Below are 22,846 nucleotides of genomic sequence, written 5' to 3' on the forward strand. Positions count from 1 at the left end.
AAGCCTCGGGAAGTGATTTGTATACAGAAGGTGTGTGTGTGTGTGTGTGTGTACGTGTGTGTGTGTGTGTGTGTGTGTGTGTGTACGTGTGTGTGTGTGTGTGTGTGTGTGTGTGTGTGTGTACGTGTGTGTGTGTGTGTGTACGTGTGTGTGTGTGTGTGTGTACGTGTGTGTGTGTGTGTGTGTACGTGTGTGTGTGTGTTTGTACGTGTGTGTGTGTGTACGTGTGTGTGTGTGTACGTGTGTGTGTGTGTGTGTGTGTGTGTGTACGTGTGTGTGTGTGTGTGTGTGTGTGTGTGTACGTGTGTGTGTGTGTGTGTGTGTGTGTGTGTGTGTGTGTACGTGTGTGTGTGTGTGTGTGTGTACGTGTGTGTGTGTGTGTGTGTACGTGTGTGTGTGTGTGTGTGTACGTGTGTGTGTGTGTTTGTACGTGTGTGTGTGTGTACGTGTGTGTGTGTGTGTGTGTGTGTGTGTGTGTGTGTGTGTGTACGTGTGTGTGTGTGTGTGTACGTGTGTGTGTGTGTGTGTACGTGTGTGTACCTGTGTGTGTGTACGTGTGTGTACCTGTGTGTGTGTACGTGTGTGTACCTGTGTGTGTGTACGTGTGTGTGTGTGTGTACGTGTGTGTACGTGTGTGTACGTGTGTGTGTACGTGTGTGTACGTGTGTGTGTACGTGTGTGTACGTGTGTGTGTACGTGTGTGTACGTGTGTGTGTACGTGTGTGTGTACGTGTGTGTGTGTGTGTACGTGTGTGTGTGTGTGTGTGTACGTGTGTGTGTGTGTGTGTACGTGTGTGTGTACGTGTACTAAGGAGAACATAACTGACCTCTGTGTGTATACTGAAAGGCTTTAAAGTACATAAGGAAGCTGCCATGGACTGCAGGGATGAAGCATGCTTTTAAGCCTAAGAAGGTGCTGCAACTTCCAGTTTGGAGGTAAAGTTGAATAAAAAAGTTGAGGCCTTGAGGGTAGGCCCTGTCTCATACACACTCAGACAATACGGTCCGGCTACTTGGAGTGACGCCAAAGTCAGTATTTGGGTTTTTGCCCTCATCCAGATCTTCTACCGTGAGGCTCTTTTTGTTCCTGATGATCCGCAACTACGTAGCCGTGAAACGCGTTGAATGAAATAATCAAGCACCTAGCGCTTGAAGTATAAACCTCCAGAGCTTGAATTTTATCTAACATAAATAACACCGTATAGTATCACTGGAAGGTCAAGAACCAAAGTAGATTTGCTTTCAATAGGAAAGTATCTATACAGTATATGAGCGTCTTGAAAATCAAAAACCATATCTATACAGGTCTCTTACAGGTCAGCTTGAATAATTTTACCGTTTAGTACTGCATAGCTTTGGTGACAGGTCACCAGCTCTGACCTGAATTTTGGGACCTTATTCGATATGGTTATTTTTGTCTGTTAGCATGTCTGAGTGTTAAGTGTGGTTTCTCTTCTGCTCAATCAATTGTTCCTACCGTCAAGTGGTAAATGTGCCCATTCGTGTATATGTTTTTAACCAAGTAACCAATAAATAGTTATTTTATTTCTAGTTTATTCTGTGAAGGGCAATTAATAATATTCAAAGACTTTTCTGCCTCTGTGAACTGTCCATATAAAATGGAGGCCTGCATAGCTTTCCATTCACGTGATGGAACAAGGAATGGGAAGCATTTCAAATGGATACGGTAGATCTTCTCGAGAATAGACCTCTTTACTGTATTCACTCTGCCAGATAATGAAAGTGTAGATTATGCATATGATCTATTGTGTAAGGGATACAGAGTAGTAGGCTTTAGTAAAATTAATGCCCAGGTATTTCAGTGGTGCCTCTCGGCAATAATGGTGGAAATTACTTTAATGAAGCAAGATATCATGCCATGGTATTAATGGGTAGAGCTTCCCTTTTTCAATGTGTTTGAAATTTTGGCTACTTATCTAAGATGGCTTTTTCTGTTTAAAATCACAGAGCAATCCCTCCTTTAAGTCTTAGACTTCAGTGAGCTCGATGGCTCACCTGGTGTCGCGCCCCTCCTGCCTTGGCAGCATTAAATGAACCATACTTGATCACTGTGTAAGAGTTGCAGTACCATATTGATAAGCAATTGGCAAGGATTCAAGTGAATATCTACAAATCAAAGTTCAAAAGTGCAATCTGCTAATAACTGCCACATTCCATCAGGTCTTTTCAAGGTTGAGGAACTAGAGATATAGTGGTGGGAATCGGCATGTTTGTAAAGAAAGGGGTCGGAAAAGTTTTACTAACTTTGAAGTTTTATAATTAAGATAAAAACATAAACTTGTAGCGGGGAGTAAAGGCAGCGATTGATAGTTATCCACTCTCCATAAATCCTAAAGAGAATTGCCAAATTTGCAGAATTCCTTACAAAGATTATCCTGTGACCTCCCAGAGGGATTACAATAATCTGTCAATTGTGGGAGAGAAAATAACTGTTGGGGGTAGGCAGGAGAGTTTAAGATTAGAGATGAGCGAACGTACTCGTCCGAGCTTGATGCTCGTTCGAGTATTAGGGTGTTCGAGATGCCCGTTACTCGAGACGAGTACCACGCGATGTTCGAGTTACTTTCACTTTCATCTCTGAGACGTTAGCGCGCTTTTCTGACCAATAGAAAGACAGGGAAGGCATTACAACTTCCTCAGGTGTCACCCGAGTATTTAAATCTGCCCCGCCAGCGGCTCGCCACAGATGCATTCTGACAGAGATCAGGGACAGTGCTGCTGATGCTGCTGCTATAGGGAGAGCGTTAGGAGTTATTTTAGGCTTGAAGAACCCCCAACGGTCCTTCTTAGGGCCACATCTGACCGTGTGCAGTACTGTTGAGGCTGCTGTGAGCAGTGTTGCACTTTTTTTTTTTTTTTTCTATATCGGGCGTGCAGAGCATTGCGTCCTCAGTCTGCAGTAATTGTACATAGTATAGGGCCAGTACTGGTGAGGCAGGGAAAGAGATATACTGTCTATATAGGCAGTGGGCTTTTTCAAACAAATTTGGGAAAAATACTATCTTTGGGCTGCCTGTGACCGTCCTCAGTGTACTGCGTCTCTGCTGGGGGTAGTAGTCCTAATTAATACGCATCTAAGTGTTACAGCAGGCTTGCGCAAAATTGTTTCCTGGCTCTGCGTTGCCTGTTACATCACCGCCGTCATCCCGTCCAGAGGGAAACGGTATACATATATACGCTGCCTACAGTATCTGTCTGCTGTCTCAGCACAGCCTTTAAAAAAACAGAAGCAAAATACTTAAGGCCTACTAGTGGCCTTTGGACACTTGACTGCTTCTGCGCTGTGAATTCCACTAGCTCAGTCATACGCACCTACGTCTCACTACAGGCTTGCGCAAAATACTTTCCTGGCTCTGCTGTGCGTTCCGTAAGCGAAGTCAGCCTCCAACCACAGGCCAATAAGCGGCACATTTAATTACAGCGTTCTGTTTCTGCACTACTGGTAATACAGCATGCTGAGGGGTAGGGGTAGGCCTAGAGGATGCGGGCGAGGGCGCGGAGGCCCAAGTCAGGGTGTGGGCACAGGCCGAGCTCCTGATCCAGGTGTATCGCAGCCGACTGCTGCGGGATTAGGAGAGAGGCACGTTTCTGGCGTCCCCAGGTTAATCTCACAATTTTTGGGTCCACGCGGTAGACCTTTATTAGAAAATGAGCAGTGTGAGCAGGTCCTGTCGTGGATGGCAGAAAGTGCATCCAGCAATCTATCGTCCACCCAGAGTTCTACGCCGTCCACTGCTGCAACTCTGAATCCTCTGGCTGCTGCTCCTCCTTCCTCCCAGCCTCCTCACTCCATTACAATGACACATTCTGAGGAGCAGGCAGACTCCCAGGAACTGTTCTCGGGCCCCTGCCCAGAATGGGCAGCAATGGTTCCTCTCCCACCGGAGGAGTTTGTCGTGACCGATGCCCAAGCTTTGGAAAGTTCCCGGGGTCCGGGGGATGAGGCTTGGGACTTCTGCCAACTGTCTCAAGAGCTTTCAGTGGGTGAGGAGGACGACGACGATGAGACACAGTTGTCTATCACTCAGGTAGTAGAAATTGCAGTAAGTCCGAGGGAGGAGCACACAGAGGATTCGGAGGAAAAGCAGTTGGATGATGAGGTGACTGACCCCACCTGGTTTGCGACGCCTACTGAGGACAGGTCTTCAGAGGGGGAGGCAAGTGCAGCAGCAGGGCAGGTTGGAAGAGGCAGTGCGGTGGCCAGGGGTAGAGGCAGGGCCAGACCAAATAATCCACCAACTGTTTCCCAAAGCGCCCCCTCGTGCCATGCCACCCTGCAGAGGCTGAGGTGCTCAAAGGTGTGGCAGTTTTTCACTGAGTGCAGACGACCGACGAACTGTGGTGTGCAAGGTTTGTCGCGCCAAGATCAGCCGTGGAGCCACCACCACCAGCCTCACCACCACTAGCATGCACAGGCATATGATGGCCAAGCACCCCACAAGGTGGGACGAAGGCCGTTCACCGCCTCTGGTTTGCACCACTGCCTCTCCCCCTGTGCCCCAACCTGCCACTGAGATCCAACCCCCCTCTCAGGACACGGGCACAACCGTCTCCCGGCCTGCACCACACCCTCACCTCCGCTGTCCTCGGCCCCATCCAGCAATGTCTCTCAGCGCACCGTCCAGCCGTCGCTAGTGCAAGTGTTGGAGCGCAAGTGCAAGTACGCAGCCACGCACCCGCACGCTCAAGCGTTAAACGTGCACATAGCCAAATTGATCAGCCTGGAGATGCTGCCGTATAGGCTTGTGGAAACGGAGGCTTTCAAAAACATGATGGCGGCAGCGGCCCCGCGCTACTCGGTTCCCAGTCGCCACTACTTTTCCCGATGTGCCGTCCCAGCCCTGCACGACCACGTCTCCCGCAACATTGTACGCGCCCTCACCAACGCGGTTACTGGCAAGGTCCACTTAACGGACACGTGGACAAGCACAGGTGGGCAGGGCCACTATATCTCCCTGACGGCACATTGGGTGAATTTAGTGGAGGCTGGGACCGAGTCAGAGCCTGGGACCGCTCACGTCCACCCACCCCCGAATTGCGGGCCCCAGCTCGGTGCTGGTATCTGCGGCGGTGTATGCTTCCTCCACTAAACTACCCTCCTCCTCCTACGCAACCTCTGTCTCGAAATCAAGATGTCAGCAGCAGCACGTCGCCAGCAGTCGGTGTCGCGTGGCAGCACAGCGGTGGCCAAGCGTCAGCAGGCCGTGCTGAAACTACTCAGCTTAGGAGAGAAGAGGCACACGGCCCACGAACTGCTGCAGGGTCTGACAGAGCAGACCGACCGCTGGCTTTCGCCGCTGAGCCTCCAACCGGGCATGGTCGTGTGTGACAACGGCCGTAACCTGGTGGCGGCTCTGCAGCTCGGCAGCCTCACGCACGTGCCATGCCTGGCCCACGTCTTTAATTTGGTGGTTCAGCGCTTTCTGAAAAGCTACCCACGCTTGTCAGACCTGCTCAGAAAGGTGCGCCTGCTCAGCGCACATTTCCGCAAGTCCAAGACGGACGCTGCCACCCTGCGCACCCTGCAACATCGGTTTAATCTGCCAGTGCACCGACTGCTGTGCGACGTGCCCACACGGTGGAACTCTACGCTTCACATGTTGGCCAGGCTCTATGAGCAGCGTAGAGCTCTAGTGGAATACCAACTCCAACATGGGCAGCGTAGTGGGAGTCAGCCTCCTCAATTCTTTACACAAGAGTGGGCCTGGTTGGCAGACATCTGCCAGGTCCTTGGAAACTTTGAGGAGTCTACCCAGATGGTGAGCGGCGATGCTGCACTCATTAGCGTCACCATTCCTCTGCTATGCCTCTTGAGAAGTTCCCTGCAAAGCATAAAGGCAGACGCTTTGCGCTCGGAAACAGAGGCGGGGGAAGACAGTATGTTGCTGGATAGTCAGAGCACCCTCCTGTCTATATCTCAGCGCGTGGAGGAGGGGGAGGAGCATGAGGAGGGGGAAGGGACAGCTTGGCCCACTGCTGAAGGTACCCATGCTGCTTGCCTGTCATCCTTTCAGCGTGTATGGCCTGACGAGGAGGAGGACGAGGAGGACGAGGAGGATCCTGAAAGTGATCTTCCGAGTGAGGACAGCCATGTGTTGCGTACAGGTACCCTGGCACACATGGCTGACTTCATGTTAGGATGCCTTTCTTGTGACCCTCGCGTTACACGCATTCTGGCCACTACGGATTACTGGGTGTACACACTGCTCGACCCACGGTATAAGGAGAACCTTTCCACTCTCATACCCGAAGAGGAAAGGGGTTCGAGAGTGATGCTATACCACAGGACCCTGGCGGACAAACTGATGGTAAAATTCCCATCCGACAGCGCTAGTGGCAGAAGGCGCAGTTCCGAGGGCCAGGTAGCAGGGGAGGCGCAGAGATCAGGCAGCATGTACAGCACAGGCAGGGGAACACTCTCCAAGGCCTTTGACAGCTTTATGGCTCCCCAGTCAAGGCTGAGTTGGCGGGAGCACTGTAAAAGGATGGTGAGGGAGTACGTAGCCGATCGCACGACCGTCCTCCGTGACGCCTCTGCCCCCTACAACTACTGGCTGTCGAAGCTGGACACGTGGCCTGAACTCTCGCTGTATGCCCTGGAGGTGCTTGCTTGTCCTGCGGCTAGCGTCTTGTCAGAGAGTGTGTTTAGTGTGGCTGGGGGAATCATCACGGATAAGCTTACCCGCCTGTCAACCGATAGTGCCGACAGGCTTACAATCATAAAGATGAACAAAGCCTGGATTTCCCCAGACTTCTCTTCTCCACCAGCGGACAGCAGCGATACCTAAACTATACGTAGGCTGCACCCGCGGATGGCAGCATTGTTCTCTATCACCAAAAACGGGGACCTTTTAGCTTCATCAATCTGTGTATAATATTCATCCTCCTGCTCCTCCTCCTGAAACCTCACGTAATCACGCTGAACGGGCAATTTTTCTTAGGCCCACAAGGCTCAGTCATATAACTTTTGTAAACAATGTTTATACGTTTCAATTCTCAATTCAATAAAGCGTTGAAACTTGCACCTGAACCAATTTTTATTTTAACTGGGCTGCCTCCAGGCCTAGTTACAAATTAAGCCACATTAACCAAAGCGATTAATGGGATTCACCTGCCCTCTTGGTTGGGCATGGGCAATTTTTCTGAAGTACATTTGTACTGTTGGTACACCAATTTTTTGGGGCCCTCGCCTACATTGTAATCCTAGTAATTTTTAGCCCACCTGCATTAAAGCTGACGTTACCTCAGCTGTGCTGGGCACTGCAATGGGATATATTTATGTACCGCCGGTGGGTTCCAGGGAGCCACCCATGCTGTCGGTCCACACGGAGTTGTAACTCCATGTGTCCACTTCTAAAGAACCCCAGTCTGACTGGGGCATGCAGTGTGGGCCGAAGCTCACCTGCATTAAACCTGATGTTACCTCAGCTGTGATGGGCAATGCAATGGGATATATTTATGTACCGCCGGTGGGTTCCAGGGAGCCACCCATGCTGTGTGTCCACAGGGACTTCACATTAGGGATTTGTACCTGCCAGTGTCTATGTATTAAAAACCCCGGTCAGACTGGGGCATGCAGTGTGGGCCGAAGCCCACCTGCATTTAATTGGACGTTACCTCAGCTGTGATGGGCAATGCAATGGGATATATTTATGTACCGCCGGTGGCTTCCTGGGACCCACCCATGCTGTGGGTGCACATGGAATTCCCATTGCAGAGTTGTACCTGCCTGTGACTATTTATAAAAAACCCCGGTCTGACTGGGGCATGCAGACACCTTGACAGAATGAATAGTGTGGCACATGGGTTCCCCATTGCTATGGCCACGTTTGCAGCTCCTGATGGAGGTGGCACAGGATTGGATTTCTCATTGCTTCTGTACAGCATTATGGGCTATCGCCCTGCCCCTTTTAAAGAGGGTCGCTGCCTGGCCGTGCCAACCCTCTGCAGTGTGTGCCTACGGTTCCTCCTCAAGGCAGACGCACATATAAATAGACATGAGGGTGGTGTGGTTATGAGGCCAGCGTGTGGCATGAGGGCAGCTGAAGGCTGCGCAGGGACACTTTGGTGTGTGCTGTGGACACTGGGTCGTGCGGGGGGGGGGGGGGGGTTGGGCAGCATGTAACCCAGGAGAAGTGGCAGCGGATTGTCATGCAGGCAGTGATTGTGCTTTGTTGGAGGTAGTGTGGTGCTTAGCTAAGGTATGCATTGCTAATGAGGGCTTTTCAGAAGTAAAAGTTGTTGGGAGGGGGGGGGCCACTCTTGCCGCTATTGTGGATTAATAGTGGGACCTGGGAACTTGAGATGCAGCCCAACATGTAGCCCCCACCTGCCCTATCCGTTGCTGTGTCGTTCCCATCACTTTCTTGAATTGCCCAGATTTTCACAAATGAAAACCTTAGCGAGCATCGGCGATATACAAAAATGCTCGAGTCGCCCATTGACTTCAATGGGATTCGTTACTGGAAACGAACCCTCGAGCATCGCGAAAATATCATCTCGAGTAACGAGCACCCGAGCATTTTGGTGCTCGCTCATCTCTATTTAAGATGGACATGGGTAATTAACCTAATTTGGGACTTGTTGGGGCAGATATTTTTTCATTCTATAGGGCACATATCAAGGTATTCCCATAGTCCTTTGCAATGTTTATGCACCTAAGGGTCAGATCTAGGGAAAATTGTAGCGGACATGACTTAAAGAGGATCACTACATTTTTTTATTTTTTTTTTAAACACCACCATGCACAGTCCTTGGGTAGTGCCCCTTAGCAATGTTGAAATTACCAGTGGTGTCAAACTGCATCTCTTAAAGGAACGTTATCTGTCTTTTGCACCCATAACTCAAACTGGGTCAAGTGTTGCTTCGTGTTGGTATTTAGACCTTTTAAATAAGTCACTTAATGTTTATCATTCTTGTTGGCTGTTTAGTCATTCACGACCCTAAAGGCGAGCTCCCTCCATGTTTTTCTGTTTTGCACGGCTTCTTTCAGTTGTGTGATATCCATGCCAGTATCAGCTCTGACAGTATCGGCCATCATGTCCTTTGGCGACCGGGTCTTCTTTTAACAAGGATCTGTCCAAGCATTATAGATTTTTCTAACGACTTTGCCTGCATTACATGGCCAAAATACATGAGCCGGCCATCTTACCCTCCAGTGATTTATATGGGGACTTATACGATTCAGGACTTCTCTGTTTGTTACTCTCGCCATCCAGGGCATACGCAGCAGCATTCGCCGGCACCACAGCTCAAACACATCAATCCTCCTATCGTTTTTTTTTTGATAGGCCAGCTTTCACAACCATACATGGCTATGGGGAATCGGTGGTTTGCACTTTCCTGAGTTTAGTTGCTATACTGATATCCCTAATTTTCCAGATTTTGTCCATGTTTAGCATTGTGCTTTGCCCTAATGCTATCCTACGTTTTATCTCTGGCATAGGTTCTGCAGCCCGTTCAACTTTTGAGCCAGGGAAGATGAAGTCTCGCATGCATTTTACGACTTCATTGCCGCTTTTGAATCCCCCCCCCCCCCCCTTTTTTTTATTTTATTTTTAATTTTTTTTCTTGCAGTTGTCATAATTTTAGCCTTTTTAGGGCACTAGCGATTGGTTTGCTTGCGATGCGAGGGTGAGTGAAAACGCATGATTACGAGACCAATGATTTTCAATGGTTTCATACTCATTTGCGTTGTGTGCACTCAAGCCTCGCAGCGTTAAGAAAAACCTACACTATCGCTCATTGTTTTCAATGGGTCCAGTGGCAGCAGTACTGGCCCCATTTAAAACATAGGGAGTACTTTGCACTCCCCTGACACAGCTGTCAGAGCTATGGCAGAGGTCCGTGATGCTATCCTATTGCTGTCAATGGGGCCAGCGCTGTTGCTGCCCCATTAATGGCAATGGGTTTCAGGCAAACCCTGCAGTGATGATTTTCGGAAAAGGGCTTGAAATATAAGCCCTTTCCTGAAAATCATGGCTAGCTGTAAAAAAAAAAAAAAAAAAAAATTTACTCACCTGCAAGAGCCATCCAGCTCTGGCAGTCATCTTCTGGAGGCTGGAGACTGAAAAATTTCGGCTTCCAGAGTGTGCTGCCTGATTTCAATGAATGACGGCTGAGCGCTTTGACCAATCACAGGCAGCGCTCAGCTGTCATTTACTGACGGCTGGGCGGTGCCTCTAATTGATCACAGTGCTGAACCAAACACAGGCAGCTCTTTCTGGAGGACAGGATTTTTCAATCTTCGGCCTCCAGAAGAGACGACTGCCGGAGCTAGAGAAGAGCCGGACGGCTCTTCTAGGTGAGTAATTTTTCTTACAGCTAGCCATGATTTTCAGGGAAGGGCTTATATTTCAAGCCCTTCTATGAAAATCATTGCTGCGGCTTGTTGCCTGAAGCCCATTGCTTTCAATGGGGCGGCAGCAGCGCTGGCCCCATTGAAATCAATGGGATAGCATTGTGGACCTCTGCCATAGCTGTGACAGCTGTGGCAGGGGATGAAGGAATTCCATGCTATATCAGCTGCTTCAGACCAGCTTCTATTTCTGCAAGCAGAGTTGTATCATCCGCATAATTGAGATTGTTGTTTCTTCCACCTATTTTTCACCTCGATTTCCAATTTGTCTAGGTCCATTTTCCACATGATCACTTCCGCATATAGGTTAAACAAGAAGGATGAGAGGATGCAGCCCTGTTGGACACCTTTTCCGATCCCAAACCAATCTGTGTCTCCATACTGTGTTCTCACAGTGGCTTCTTGATTGGTATAAAGTGATTTTATTACCTTGACTAGATGTGCTGATATGCCCAGCTCTTGTAAGGTGGGCCATAGCTTGTCATGGTAGATGCAGTCGAAGGCCTTGATGACTGAAGCATATGTAGATATTCCTCTGGTATTCTCGAGCTTTTTCCATAGTTAATTTGTCTGCTGTGGTGACTTAGAACAGTAGGCCTTTATGGGAAGGAATACTCTTGTCATGAAGAAAACTTGATGATGAGCAAACCAGGCTAAATAAGAGTACAGAAAAGTAGACAGAAAACAGAGCACCCACTGTGAGGAGAAGCTAGTGGACTTGAGGGGATATAATCTTAGAGCCCCTCAGTGTCTGGGGGGTCTGCTATCTTGATTGTCAGGAGAACTAGATGAGGGTGTTCTTTTCCGTTTAGACTCTATTTGCCATATGTTGGTGGAACCAGTGGAGGTCCTGTGACCTGGCATGGAGATCTCAAGTGGTGCAAGAAGCTTGAAGGTCAACATAATATTGCAGAGTGGCCATTTTTAGTTCCGATTTAAAGCAAAGGGGGAAAACCCATCTATAAGATGCCCCATTGCCTTCTATACTTAAAGGGGTTGTCCCGCGAAAGCAAGTGGGGTTATACACTTCTGTATGGCCATATTAATGCACTTTGTAATGTACATCGTGCATTAAATATGAGCCAAACAGAAGTTATTCACTTACCTGCTCCGTTGCTAGCGTCCTCGTCTCCATGGTGCCGTCTAATTTCAGCGTCTAATCTCCCGATTAGACGCGCTTGCGCAGTCCGGTCTTCTCCCTTCTGAATGGGGCTGCTCGTGCCAGAGAGCTGCTCCTCGTAGCTCCGCCCCGTCACATGTGCCGATTCCAGCCAATCAGGAGGCTGGAATCGGCAATGGAACGCAGAGAGCCCACGGTGCACCATGGGAGAAGACCTGCGGTCCACCGTGGGTGAAGATCCCGGCGGCCATCTTCGCAAGGTAAGTAAGAAGTCACCGGAGCGCAGGGATTCGGGTAAGTACTATCCGGTTTTTTTTTTTAAACCCCTGCATCGGGTTTGTCTCGCGCCAAACGGGGGGGCTATTGGAAAAAAAAACAAACCCGTTTCGGCGCGGGACAACCCCTTTAATACAAGAGGTTTTAAGTGTCTTTGCTTTTGTAATATTATCCAGAAAAGGTCTGGGGGTATCGCTGGATCTGTGCAAAATCTAACTTGTAAAGCCAACGCATTTGCGTCACTATGTTCTTTAGTGCTAATTGCCCTTGTACACAGGTCAACAGTTGTTTAAACAGCTGCATGAGTGCTGATGTTTCGTTAAGGTTGTCTGCACAGAGTGTTTAGACTGAGACATTGCTGGCTTTTTGCTCAGGGCTTCACCTAAATGAAGCGCTGAGCAGGGAGTGTTTACCCACAACGAGAAGCCAGCGACCTTTTTTAATTTTTTTTTTTTTTTCCATCAGCGATATTTAACCTACTACAATGATACAAATCGCATGTATGAGAAGTCCATGTTTTCCTATGGGTTACTTTACACATGCGATGTTTTGTATCATTCAACAACCCGACACATAAACCTCACGGATCTGGCGATATGCCTGCTACTCGCAAGGTTTTGTAGCCCATGTATCTCTATGAAGCCTTTCTCTCTGTTGCATCGCATCAAAATGCAATTTTTGTGCAATGCAACTTTGACAGTAAATCCTACTGTCAAAGCCAAATCAAAGCCCTAGCTGTAGGGGAAAAAAAAAACAAAAAACACATACATCACAGCGCTCACTGCCACTGCCGCAGCTTCTCCCTGGGGCCCGGCACTGTTTCCCTTCATCTTCTGGCCGGGGATTGAAAATCCCTGCCTCCTGAAAGCGCTAGCTGTGATTGGCTGACGCTTAGCCAATCACAGCCAGAGCTTGATGAATGGCTGTTATTGAACCAATCACAGCCAGTGCTTCCAGCAGCCAGGGATTTTTCAACCTCCAGCCAGAAGATGAAGAAGAGAAGCAGTGCTGGGAACCGCAGAGAAGCTGCGGCGGCGCCCCAGACGGTGCAGGAGAGGTGATGTATACTTTAAAAAAAAATTTTCTCCTCTTTCAGCTACAGATTATTTTTGGGGTAGGGCTTATATTTCGAACAGTATTGGTGCTCTCCAGTAGTATTGGTGCTACCCTATATAAGCCCCAGCAATGATAGTGACACCCCATCCCCCAATACTATTAGCACTCCCCCTATACTTGCCCCTTCCTAGTCTTCACCACGCTAGGGCTGCTGCCAGCGGGCGGACGTTTGTGTGCCCGCAGCAGCATTTCCTCTATTCTCCTCTTGTGGAACCCAAGAGGAGAGGTGAGGGGAGATGGGGCTGAAGATCCCAGATGCACACACTGCAGTCAGTGTGTACATCCAGCCTGCGGCACTGTAGAGGGATTACCAGCCAGGAAGCTGCGGCAATCACTAGAATAGTGACCTGACGTCAAAAAGCAGGACAAATGGCTGTCCTGCTAGGGTCCCGGCAGTAAGTAGGACACAAGGTTCCAAAATGGGGCTGTCCCGCCACCCTAATTACGAGTATCTAATTTCTCCTGTAATTGCCTCACATACTGGCGGGTGTCATTGTGTGCCTCTTCCAAACATTCAACTCTCTGGAATTAACTGCATTACACCATGGTCTTAAGTTGCCTCAGACCTACAGGTTTCCTTTTACCTCTGAAACAAGGTACTTAAAGTCTGCTCTAGTGGGTAAATGTTTTATTGAATTATTCCATGCAGGATGGTCTGTGGGCAGTACTTGGGCCCCATGGCCCCCGTCACATAAGGGTTCACAAGAAGAATGCTATGTCTGAGAGATTCGTGTTAGTCAGGAATGTGTTCTGGAGGCTCAGTCTAGTTAAGTGGCTTAGCTGGGAAGACTAAAAATCTCTTCTGAAGGGGTCTCAATGTTTCAGCATGATTAAAGTGGAATAAGCCTCAGGTTAAACTAGTTTTAGCTTACACGCAACTTTCTGTACCTACAGTGAGATCGGGTAAAACTCCAGCACTGTGGCCAAGAGTGAGGCTATGGTCTGCCACTGAAAGTGGAAGTGTGTGCACCTCAGGTGTTGAAGGGACCTGCACATGTAGTCTCCACGCTCAGTCCCTCACACAGTTCCAGGAGGTCTGTTATACGCAGCCCAGACTACTTTTTTTTTTTTTGCCCTCCTCCTCTTGGTGTCTGCAGTACGGGGAAGCCGCCACAGCAGGACTCTCCCACTGTCCGTGCAGGTCCACAGGTGGAGTTTCTGCACTACGGGGTCGCAGGCCTTCCAGAGTAGTGGTCAGCTGGGAAGGATAGGAGTCCAGAGTATTAGATGGGTGTTGCTGGGAGCAGGATGGTCCCCCTGCTTCTTTATTGATTGACTTCCTGTATTTTGTGGCTAGGGTTGCTATTTACCCCCTTTAGGGCTAATGCCCACGGCCAGATTTACACCGCCGTTCACTGCAGCGTTAATGTTCTATTGAATCTAATAGTTCAGTGCACACGCTGCGGAATTCCGCAGCATGAAATTACCCGCGGCATGTCCATTTGCCGCGGAAATACGCGCGGACGGCTTCCATTGTAGTCAATAGAAGCCACCCGTCACGCTATACTTCCGCTGTAGTTCTGCGGACGTATAGCGTGAATATCTGCCCTTCCCACCACCGGCCGCGCCGTGTGACGCCGCGCATGGTATTGTGCGACGTGCGCCGGACGCGTCATGCAGGAGCTACGCAGCGGATCTGGAGGAGAGTATGGGGTCTTTGGGGGGGCGCGGTGACTAACTCCGCTGTGATATTCCGCTTGCGGAGCCTGTCACGGCCGTGGGCATGAGGCCTTACTGAAGCAGTGAAAGGAGGAGCCCTCTCAAACTGTTACATCTTGGTTACATACCCTCCTGCCTAAACATATCTGACCGATGTTTGCAGTGTTTCACCGTTGACCATTTGCATCCCTTCATGAACTTATATACCTCCACAATGATGAGATGTTGTAGCAATCTTGCCCAGAATTAGTTCAAGGAGCATTCTGGAGAGTGCCTATGAATGTTGTGGTCCCCATGTTTGTCCAAAAGGAGCCTAATCGAGCATTGATGGGATTCGTTGAGAGATACATTCACACCAGAGATCTTTCACCTACAAATACCACGGAGCTGTAGGTAGCTATCCAAACGGCACAGATCATACCTTTTTAGATGTCTTCCTTGTGAAATCTATGCCAGATCAAATTACTGCACTGGAGGTGTGGGTCTTGCGTGATGGTTCCGGTCCCATGACCATTGGCGTCTTGGTATAATGCAGCATTAGAGTTGTCAAGCAAATTTTATGTTTGTGTAAATATTTTAAATTATTGCCCAACTTTGTAGCATGTTTAACTTTCTTTTTGGCATTAACTGCAGCAATTCATTGTGGCATAGGTTCGACTAGGTGTTGAAATTATCCCGCAGGAATATTTGCTAAATTGCAGGATGGCTTCTTGCACTTGCCACCATGGTCATCAGTCACATAGTCCAGGAGCAGCAAAGTCCCTTTCAAATGAATAGGATTGTGCTGCAATACCTGGCATAGCCACTATAGAATGCATGGCACTGTGCCTATTATAGACTAAAGTGACAACAGCATTTACGCTGAGGACAGTTCATCAATGGTTTACTCCTTGAAAACCACTAATTTGGTGTGCTATATTTAGGACCTGCAGGATGGCGTAACATCGGAGTATAAAATGCAGGCACTAGAGATGAGCGAACGTACTCGGTAAGGGCGATTTCGCAATCGAGTACTTCACTACTCGGGTGAAAAGTACTCGGGGGTGCTGTGGGTGAGCGGGGGGTTGCAGCGGGGTGTGGGGGGGAGAGAGAGAGGGCTCCCCCCTGTTCCCCGCTGCTACCCCCCCCACTCCCCTCTGCAACCCCCTGCCCCACAGCGCACCCGAGTACTTTTCACCCGAGTAGTGAAGTACTCGAAAATCGCGGTGCTCGATTGCGAAATCGCCCTTACCGAGTACGTTTGCTCATCTCTAGCAGTTATTTTCTTCACTGAAGTGCATTTTATAATGGAGTGTGTATGTATAGTCCTGGAATATCTGGGAATAAACTACTTTTTTTTTTTTTTTTTTTATATTATAAGCTGGATGGGACTACACAATATTTTTCCTGGAACGACCCCTTTAAGTTGCTATCTTGTCAATATCATATGGTTGTTGATTTTTCATACGGAGACCAGTATGACTTTCTTGGGATCGATTGGTTACATTACACTTTTTGGACTGTTTCTGTTTTTATAACAAGCCATGCATTTAGAAGTCAAATTTAACTGCAGAAAATGTAACCTGTCCCCTTTTTAGCATTATTATATTTTACAACCTCCTAACAGAAAGACATTTGCCATATTTCCAATATTTGAACAAGCAAGAGAAGAAAACAAAACCAAGACTGCCTGATGAAGCACACTGAGAACATAGACTAAAGGCTATGGAAACCTTTTGTGCATAAAAAAAAAATCAATATACATTACCAAGTCTCTGCTGAAAAAAAATTATGCACGTATCTAGTTTTAATTCTCATGCATTTATAAAGCCCCATACTTAGTTTGCAGACTTTTTACACAAGTTTTTGGCCGAACATTCCCAGCACTGATCAGTCTCTCTTATGAATGTACATAAGCTCAGTTGAGCCCCTGGTTTCCTGAGAGAACTTGCCTTTTTTTGACATGAAGGCTGCTATCGGTGTGGCTGGATCAGTAATGTAGTGTTCTTAAAAAATAAAATAAAAAACATCAAAGACTACAGTGGAAGTATTTCAAAATTGGTTTTAACCTCAACATCTTAAAGATGAAGAATGCTTGAGGGATGCAGTGTTGTATCTCATGAATAAAAATGAACAGTGTGAATCATCGCACTTTTTACAACTTTTGTTGTGCAGAACAAATGGCAGATTAGTAACCTTGGAAATTCCATTCAGGAAATTAACTTGGAAAGCATAAAGCGGAAAACCTGAGGATAAGGGTGCAGTCCAGGGGAAAGTGGGTAAACAACCACGTCAATGCTAATATGTTGCAATCCTTAACATTCTCGAGCAATCTTTATAGTACGGAATGTCTGCAGGATTGTGCATTTATGAATAAATGCAGTTTAACCCTTTTTTTGTTGTTTTACCTGCTTCCGGACCATTGTTTGTTGCAACGCTAAAGGAAGCCTGCCTGTCCATGGGTGTATTCTCATTCGGTTCCCCGCGGCGATAATCCGACCGCGGGGAACGCAGTGAAAGCTTCCCACCCCCTCTCCCCCCTCCATGCTGCGAATTGCAGCGATTCTCCGCGATGAGCCTATCTGTCAGATAGGTTCACCGCGAGATCCGTCTGCCGGGATATCGCAACGCTTGTGGACAGGCAGCCTTAAAGAGGGCTTGTCTTGAGTACCTGGCTCCCTAAATCACTACTAGCTGTTATCTATTGCAGTGACATGCTCACAAAATGATGCTTTTAGATGCCAGTAAGGAGTCACCGGGGTGGAGAGCTTCTCCTGAACAATCAAGCAGGCCGGTCCCATTTCTGGCTTTGTTGATTTCCTCCAGACTAGGTACATCGAAGCCTCCTTTGGCACATGCGCAGTGTGCAGATTAGCTGAGGCTAGTACATCTGACTTCCTACACTGTAGATAGATTGTCAAACGGCCATAGATACTGCTTGCAGTGCTTTCTATGTGGCCCTTGAGTGGTAATCTTAATGTATAACTAAATAATCCCAGACAGATTTCTATCCAGACTTACGTTTGAAGAAGAACTCTCCACCTCCTGTGGCAACCTGTTCCACTCGTTGATCACTGTCAGAAAGATTGTTTCTAATATCTAATCTGTGTCTTCTCCCTTTCAGTTTCATCCAATGCTTCTAATCTTTCCTTGTGTAAATGAGAATAGGGATGATCCCTCTGCACTGTGACAACCCTTCAGATAGTTATAGACTATTAAGTCTCCTCTCGCCCTCTTTTTTTTTTTTTTTGCAAGCTACAACACTGGATTCCTGGATGGACCCTCCAAATGTATGTTTGAACAGAGCGTTATATAGTATAGGCTACTGCTTAGTCACCTTCACTATTGGTTGACTCTACTAAATCTGCATACTCTGATATATTCATCTAGACCTACCAGTGTGAGCTGCAGGTTAACAAGGGGGTCCTGTTTTGGGGAGCTTTGGTGTAATTTGTAACACCCCCTATCCCCTTTTTTGTGCTGTTTGGTTGGGCAGAGGTGGGAAACAGGCAGTCAACGACTCGTACTACCTGACTCCCATTTTAACCACATAGAAAGCAATGAAAGGTTTTATACTCCAACTCGCTTCTATGGGGAAGACTTCATAGAATTAGAGAGTGGTAGAGTTGGAAGGGACCTCCAAGGTCATCTGGTCCAACTCCCTGCTCAATGCAGGGTTTACTTAATCCTCCCAGACAGATGTCTATCCAGCCTTTGTTTGAACACTTCCATTGAAGGAGAACTCGCCACCTTCTGTGGTAACCTGTTCCACTCATTGATCACCCTCACTGTTAGAAAGTTTTTTTCTAATATCTTTGTGTCTCCTCCATTTCCGTTTCATCCAATTGCTTTTAGTTTTTCCTTGTGCAAATGAGAATAGGGCTGATCCCTCTCGACTGTGACAGCCCTTGGAGTGATTTCTTCACCATACCCAATAATATAGGTGGGCATAAGTAAATCTATATTTGTAACTTATTACCCAAAGTGTGGATAGCTTTTGTTTTACTTTCTAAAATAGTATCACAAAAAACAGAGGTTTTTCCAAGCTTTAGGTGGATTTAGTTGACATCTCTAGGTTTAGATTTTGAGGATGGTTTGTTCTACTTCAGAGTCTGTAGTGGGAAAAAAATATTGCTAGCACTCAACGTTTTCCATTAGAGAAGACCATTAACCCCCCGCTATGTTTAAATACACGTTAAATTAATCTTTTCCTGTTCACCAGGCTATTATGTAGGTTAATGTGATTATATCAAGGAAGAGCAGCCTATTTAAAGTCTTATAGACTTGGTGTAATTGAGAGCTACGTCTCTACTTGGGAAGCAAATCCAGGACCCTGGCACAGATGTAGCAGACTTTAACTTGTTTCACCAAATTAGCATAGACAAATTAGGCCGGTCTCATACAACCTGATTTGGATTGCGGAATCTGCGATTGTCACCTGCGCGGCCGATCTGTGTTATTTCACATCAATTAACAAGAATAGAGTATTGGCGTGTCCGCTCACATGAGCGGACAGTAATCCTGAATTCCGCTCGGAGGTAAAATCGCAGCATGCTTTATTCTTGTGTGGATTCTGCACGGATAGCTTCCATTAAAGTCAATGGAAGCCGTCCGACTCGTGGCCCATCCACAATTAACATTGCGGGTAGGTTGTGGGTACCGGCGGCGTCAGCACGGGGGAAAAAAAATTGAGAAACATCCGTACTGCGAATGTCTGACCGCGAGCCATCCGGACCATCTGCAATACAGATTTAAACACTTCCATGCGGATTGAAGAGATGTTTTACTGCAAACGTGATTGACTGTATACCTCACTCATATCCCAATAAAATATATATTGAACCTTAATCCCTTCCATGCAGTTCTCGTCCGCTGGAATCGGAGCTAGATTCCACTGCCGACTCCCACATGCAGAATCCTGACCATCTGTGAGGTCAGCCTTATCTTCAGTCATTTAAGGCTGGGTTCACGCAGGACGCATTTGCCACGGAAACCATGTCCAGAAGTCAAATCAGAGAAAAGAGTGGCAGCATGAATTGGTGAATAACTTCTAATAGTACATGGCAGGTTAGGCGCCCAATCAAGGAGTACAGAATTGAATTAATCTAATTTATGAAATCTAAGTCAGTCTTGTCTTCTACCCCCCCCCCCCCACACACACACACACACACACCACTTCCTTTTCCCTTCTTCCTACGATGGATTTCTGTGATGCAGATTTTTATCAAGAGTATTTGATCCATCCCTTGAAAGTTCACATAAACCATATAAAACCATATACTAAAGCTACTCTGTGGATTTTCTCTGGCAATGAACACATTTGTACTTTGAGGGATGATGCGGGCAGCATGAAAGCTTGATTTAAAATCTTTTTTCAGTATTACAGAAACTTAAAAACCTATCCCTTTGAGCCCCAGGATATGGCTAGTTTAATACTAACTGGGTGCCCCATTCCAGTGTGGTGTTCCTGCAAAGTTGGCATGTGCTCACAGCATGACGTCTTCAAATATCTGTCCGAAAAGAGTCAGGCTCTGTGCGCACGCCAACATTGCAGGAAAACTGTGCTGGAAGGGGGCACCCAGTGAGTGGGAAACAACTCTCCGGACTCCCTGTTCCCTTATCTTTGAGCAGTGCATTGTAGTTTATGCGGCTCAAAGGTGATGACGGGTTCCCTTTTAATAGGGACTCTTATGGTACACAGAGAGGCTATCAAAATTGGGATTATTTACCCTGGAAAAAAGATGTTTAAGGGGCAGCCAAATAACTATGTATAAATACATTAGGGGACAATACAAGGATCTCTCCCATGATCTATTTATACCCAGGACTACAACGGTAACAAGAGGGCATCTGCTACGGTTAGAAAAAAAAAAAGGTTCCCACGCAGAAGGGTGTTTACTGTAAGAGCAGTGAGACTGTGGAACTCTCTGCCTGAGGACATAGTAATGGCAACATCAATAGAGGAGTTTAAAAGAAGACTAGACTCCTTTTTTAGAGCACTATGACATTACAGGATATGGATATTAAATAACCAAAAGGGTTGTTGATCTCAAATGTTGTTCCAGGGATTATTCCGACTTCCATTATGGAGTCGGAAAGTATTTTTTCCCCCCAAAATAAGGGTAAATTGGCTTCTGCCTCACTACGGTTTTTCGTCTTCCTCTGGATCAACAAGGGGGAAAGGGGGTCAAAATAGGCTGAACTGGATGGATATTTGTCTTTTTTTCAGCCTAGCTTACTATGTTTGCAAAAGAGGATTTTTTTTTTTTGCTAGAAATGCTGTAAATTGCTTTAAACCTTGAGTAGAAGACTACACTGCAAAATAGTTTTTGGGGGTGTTATTTCCTGAGTCACAGGTGATCCTGCAGAGGGAAGCTGGACGTCTTGCTGCTGTAGTATTACATGATAGCCATTCAAGTGAATGGCCATCCTGGAAAAGGACTGCACAAAGCCCACCAGAACAGGGTGTAGAGGGGCGTCCTAAGCAAGGGACCTTGCTTGAAGATGTTAATATAACCTAATGGGTTACACGAACAGGGGTTACCGCCTTAGCATAGCCTCTTTTAGATTACACCAAGCCGAAATCATTAATGCAAAATTGACTCTAAAAATTCCAGAATGTTCCACCAATAAGTAACAGCTTTACCATCTATCTCTGAGGAGCAAATATAAGGGACAACCAATATGGCTGTCCTTTCTGTTACTTTGCAGAAGTCTGCGTCAGTCAAATAGAAAACTGCTAGTGTCTTTGTAAATTCTGAACTTTTGGCTCCTGTTCTAACGTCTGATTTACTAATATGGCCAGTTTTATGTATGTTCATGGTAAGTGTACTGATGTCTGCTAAATAGACTCTGAATTCAGCGCAAGTCGCAGTAAAAGCCTACGCTTGCAATGTGCGCCCTTCTGCCCCTATCAGAAACAGACATTAACACCGGGTTGAGGTGAAGACACCTCTACCTAAGTGGAGCATTGTGCATGCATTGGAAGCCATGTTGGGCAGAGCATTGCACCCAGTGACGTAGGCAAAAGTTTGCACAGCAAAAAGCATGAGATTTCACTGCGCCTTTCACAGTCTACACGGGAAAGCTACGTTCACGCCGTGCCTACCTCGACATGAATAGATTAGCGTACATGATGTCACAATAGAATGTTCCTCAGCCTGAAAACTTACATTTGTTTCAACGATATATCTGGGGTGCTGTAAATGTGAGCGATAGCGCTATGGTGGCAGTTTATGGTCAAAAATCCTGATGACAGGTTCCCTTAAAATATAGGAATATAATATTGAATGTTCATTACAAGGGCCATTGGTACCTAGACGTGTAAGCTTTGTCAAGTCCAAAGCATTTTGCATTATTGCTTTTCGATCATTCTCATACCAGTCTGTTTGTTCTGCAGATTCAGTAAGCTAGGTTAGTAACCTGGCGACATGAATTCTGCTGTTTTGTTCGATCTAGACCATGTCACAACCTTTTGTACAGCAGTAAGAACACTGTACACTGCTCTGCTGTTCATTATTGATTTATAGTTAACCTGGGGCTTGCAAACCTACTTGTAGATTGTGTATGTACACAAATGATTCCATTTAGAAGTGTACCTAGCTTTTCAGGTGAGTTTCAGAATAAACTGCTGTGTATATGAGGAATAACACTATTTGGCCACTGTAGAACTTGTATTCTGCATTTGTATTTTTTTTTTCCTGCTGCAGTTTATCTCTAATTTGTCTTCTCTTCTCTGGTGGGAAAAGATTAGTTGCTTCCATGACTCATTAGTAGACTCTACTACTTAGATCTCTGTAGCACACACAGAAATAACATCATAAAGGACCTTATACAGCAATACTGAGCAGTGTAGATGTGATTTCAGTAACAACTAACCTGTTAGGTATAGTAGCCTCTGTGTGACACTGTCTGCTTCTGTTTCTCTTTCTACTACTTGTGTAACCCTCTCTGCAGGACACACTGTCGGCATCCAATTGTATATTCCCAGCAAGTACTGAGGAAGAGGTTCATTACCTTGAAATGTGTATACATGCTGGTTCTAAATAAAGAATTTTGTGTAATTGCATTATGTCTGGAAGTTGCACCACATACTGAAACTTTTTTTATTAAATCTTCTTCTGTTGAAATGCTTACCCAGTTGGGTACAATGGTATTTGGGTTGAGCTGAACCTTCTATATATGGAAAATCCATCCCTTTTTTTTTTTTCTAAACCCCCCCCCCCCCCCCAAAAAAAAAAATGTTCCTAGCTTACCTTCTTCCAAAAAAAGGAAGCTGCACAAGTGAAGACTTCCCTAAGAACACTGTTGCTTTTTGG

At 46.7% G+C, this 22,846-nt stretch overlaps 1 protein-coding gene across 1 annotated transcript in view; it reads left to right on the forward strand.

Annotated features, from left to right (window-relative positions):
* Positions 1-22,846, forward strand: part of ABAT (4-aminobutyrate aminotransferase) — a 125,542-nt gene that overhangs the window by 42,233 nt on the left and 60,463 nt on the right. The gene's annotated exons all lie outside the window — the stretch shown is intronic.

The sequence above is a fragment of the Eleutherodactylus coqui genome, chromosome 8 (genome assembly GCF_035609145.1).
Source record: "Eleutherodactylus coqui strain aEleCoq1 chromosome 8, aEleCoq1.hap1, whole genome shotgun sequence".
Taxonomy (NCBI): domain Eukaryota; kingdom Metazoa; phylum Chordata; class Amphibia; order Anura; family Eleutherodactylidae; genus Eleutherodactylus; species Eleutherodactylus coqui.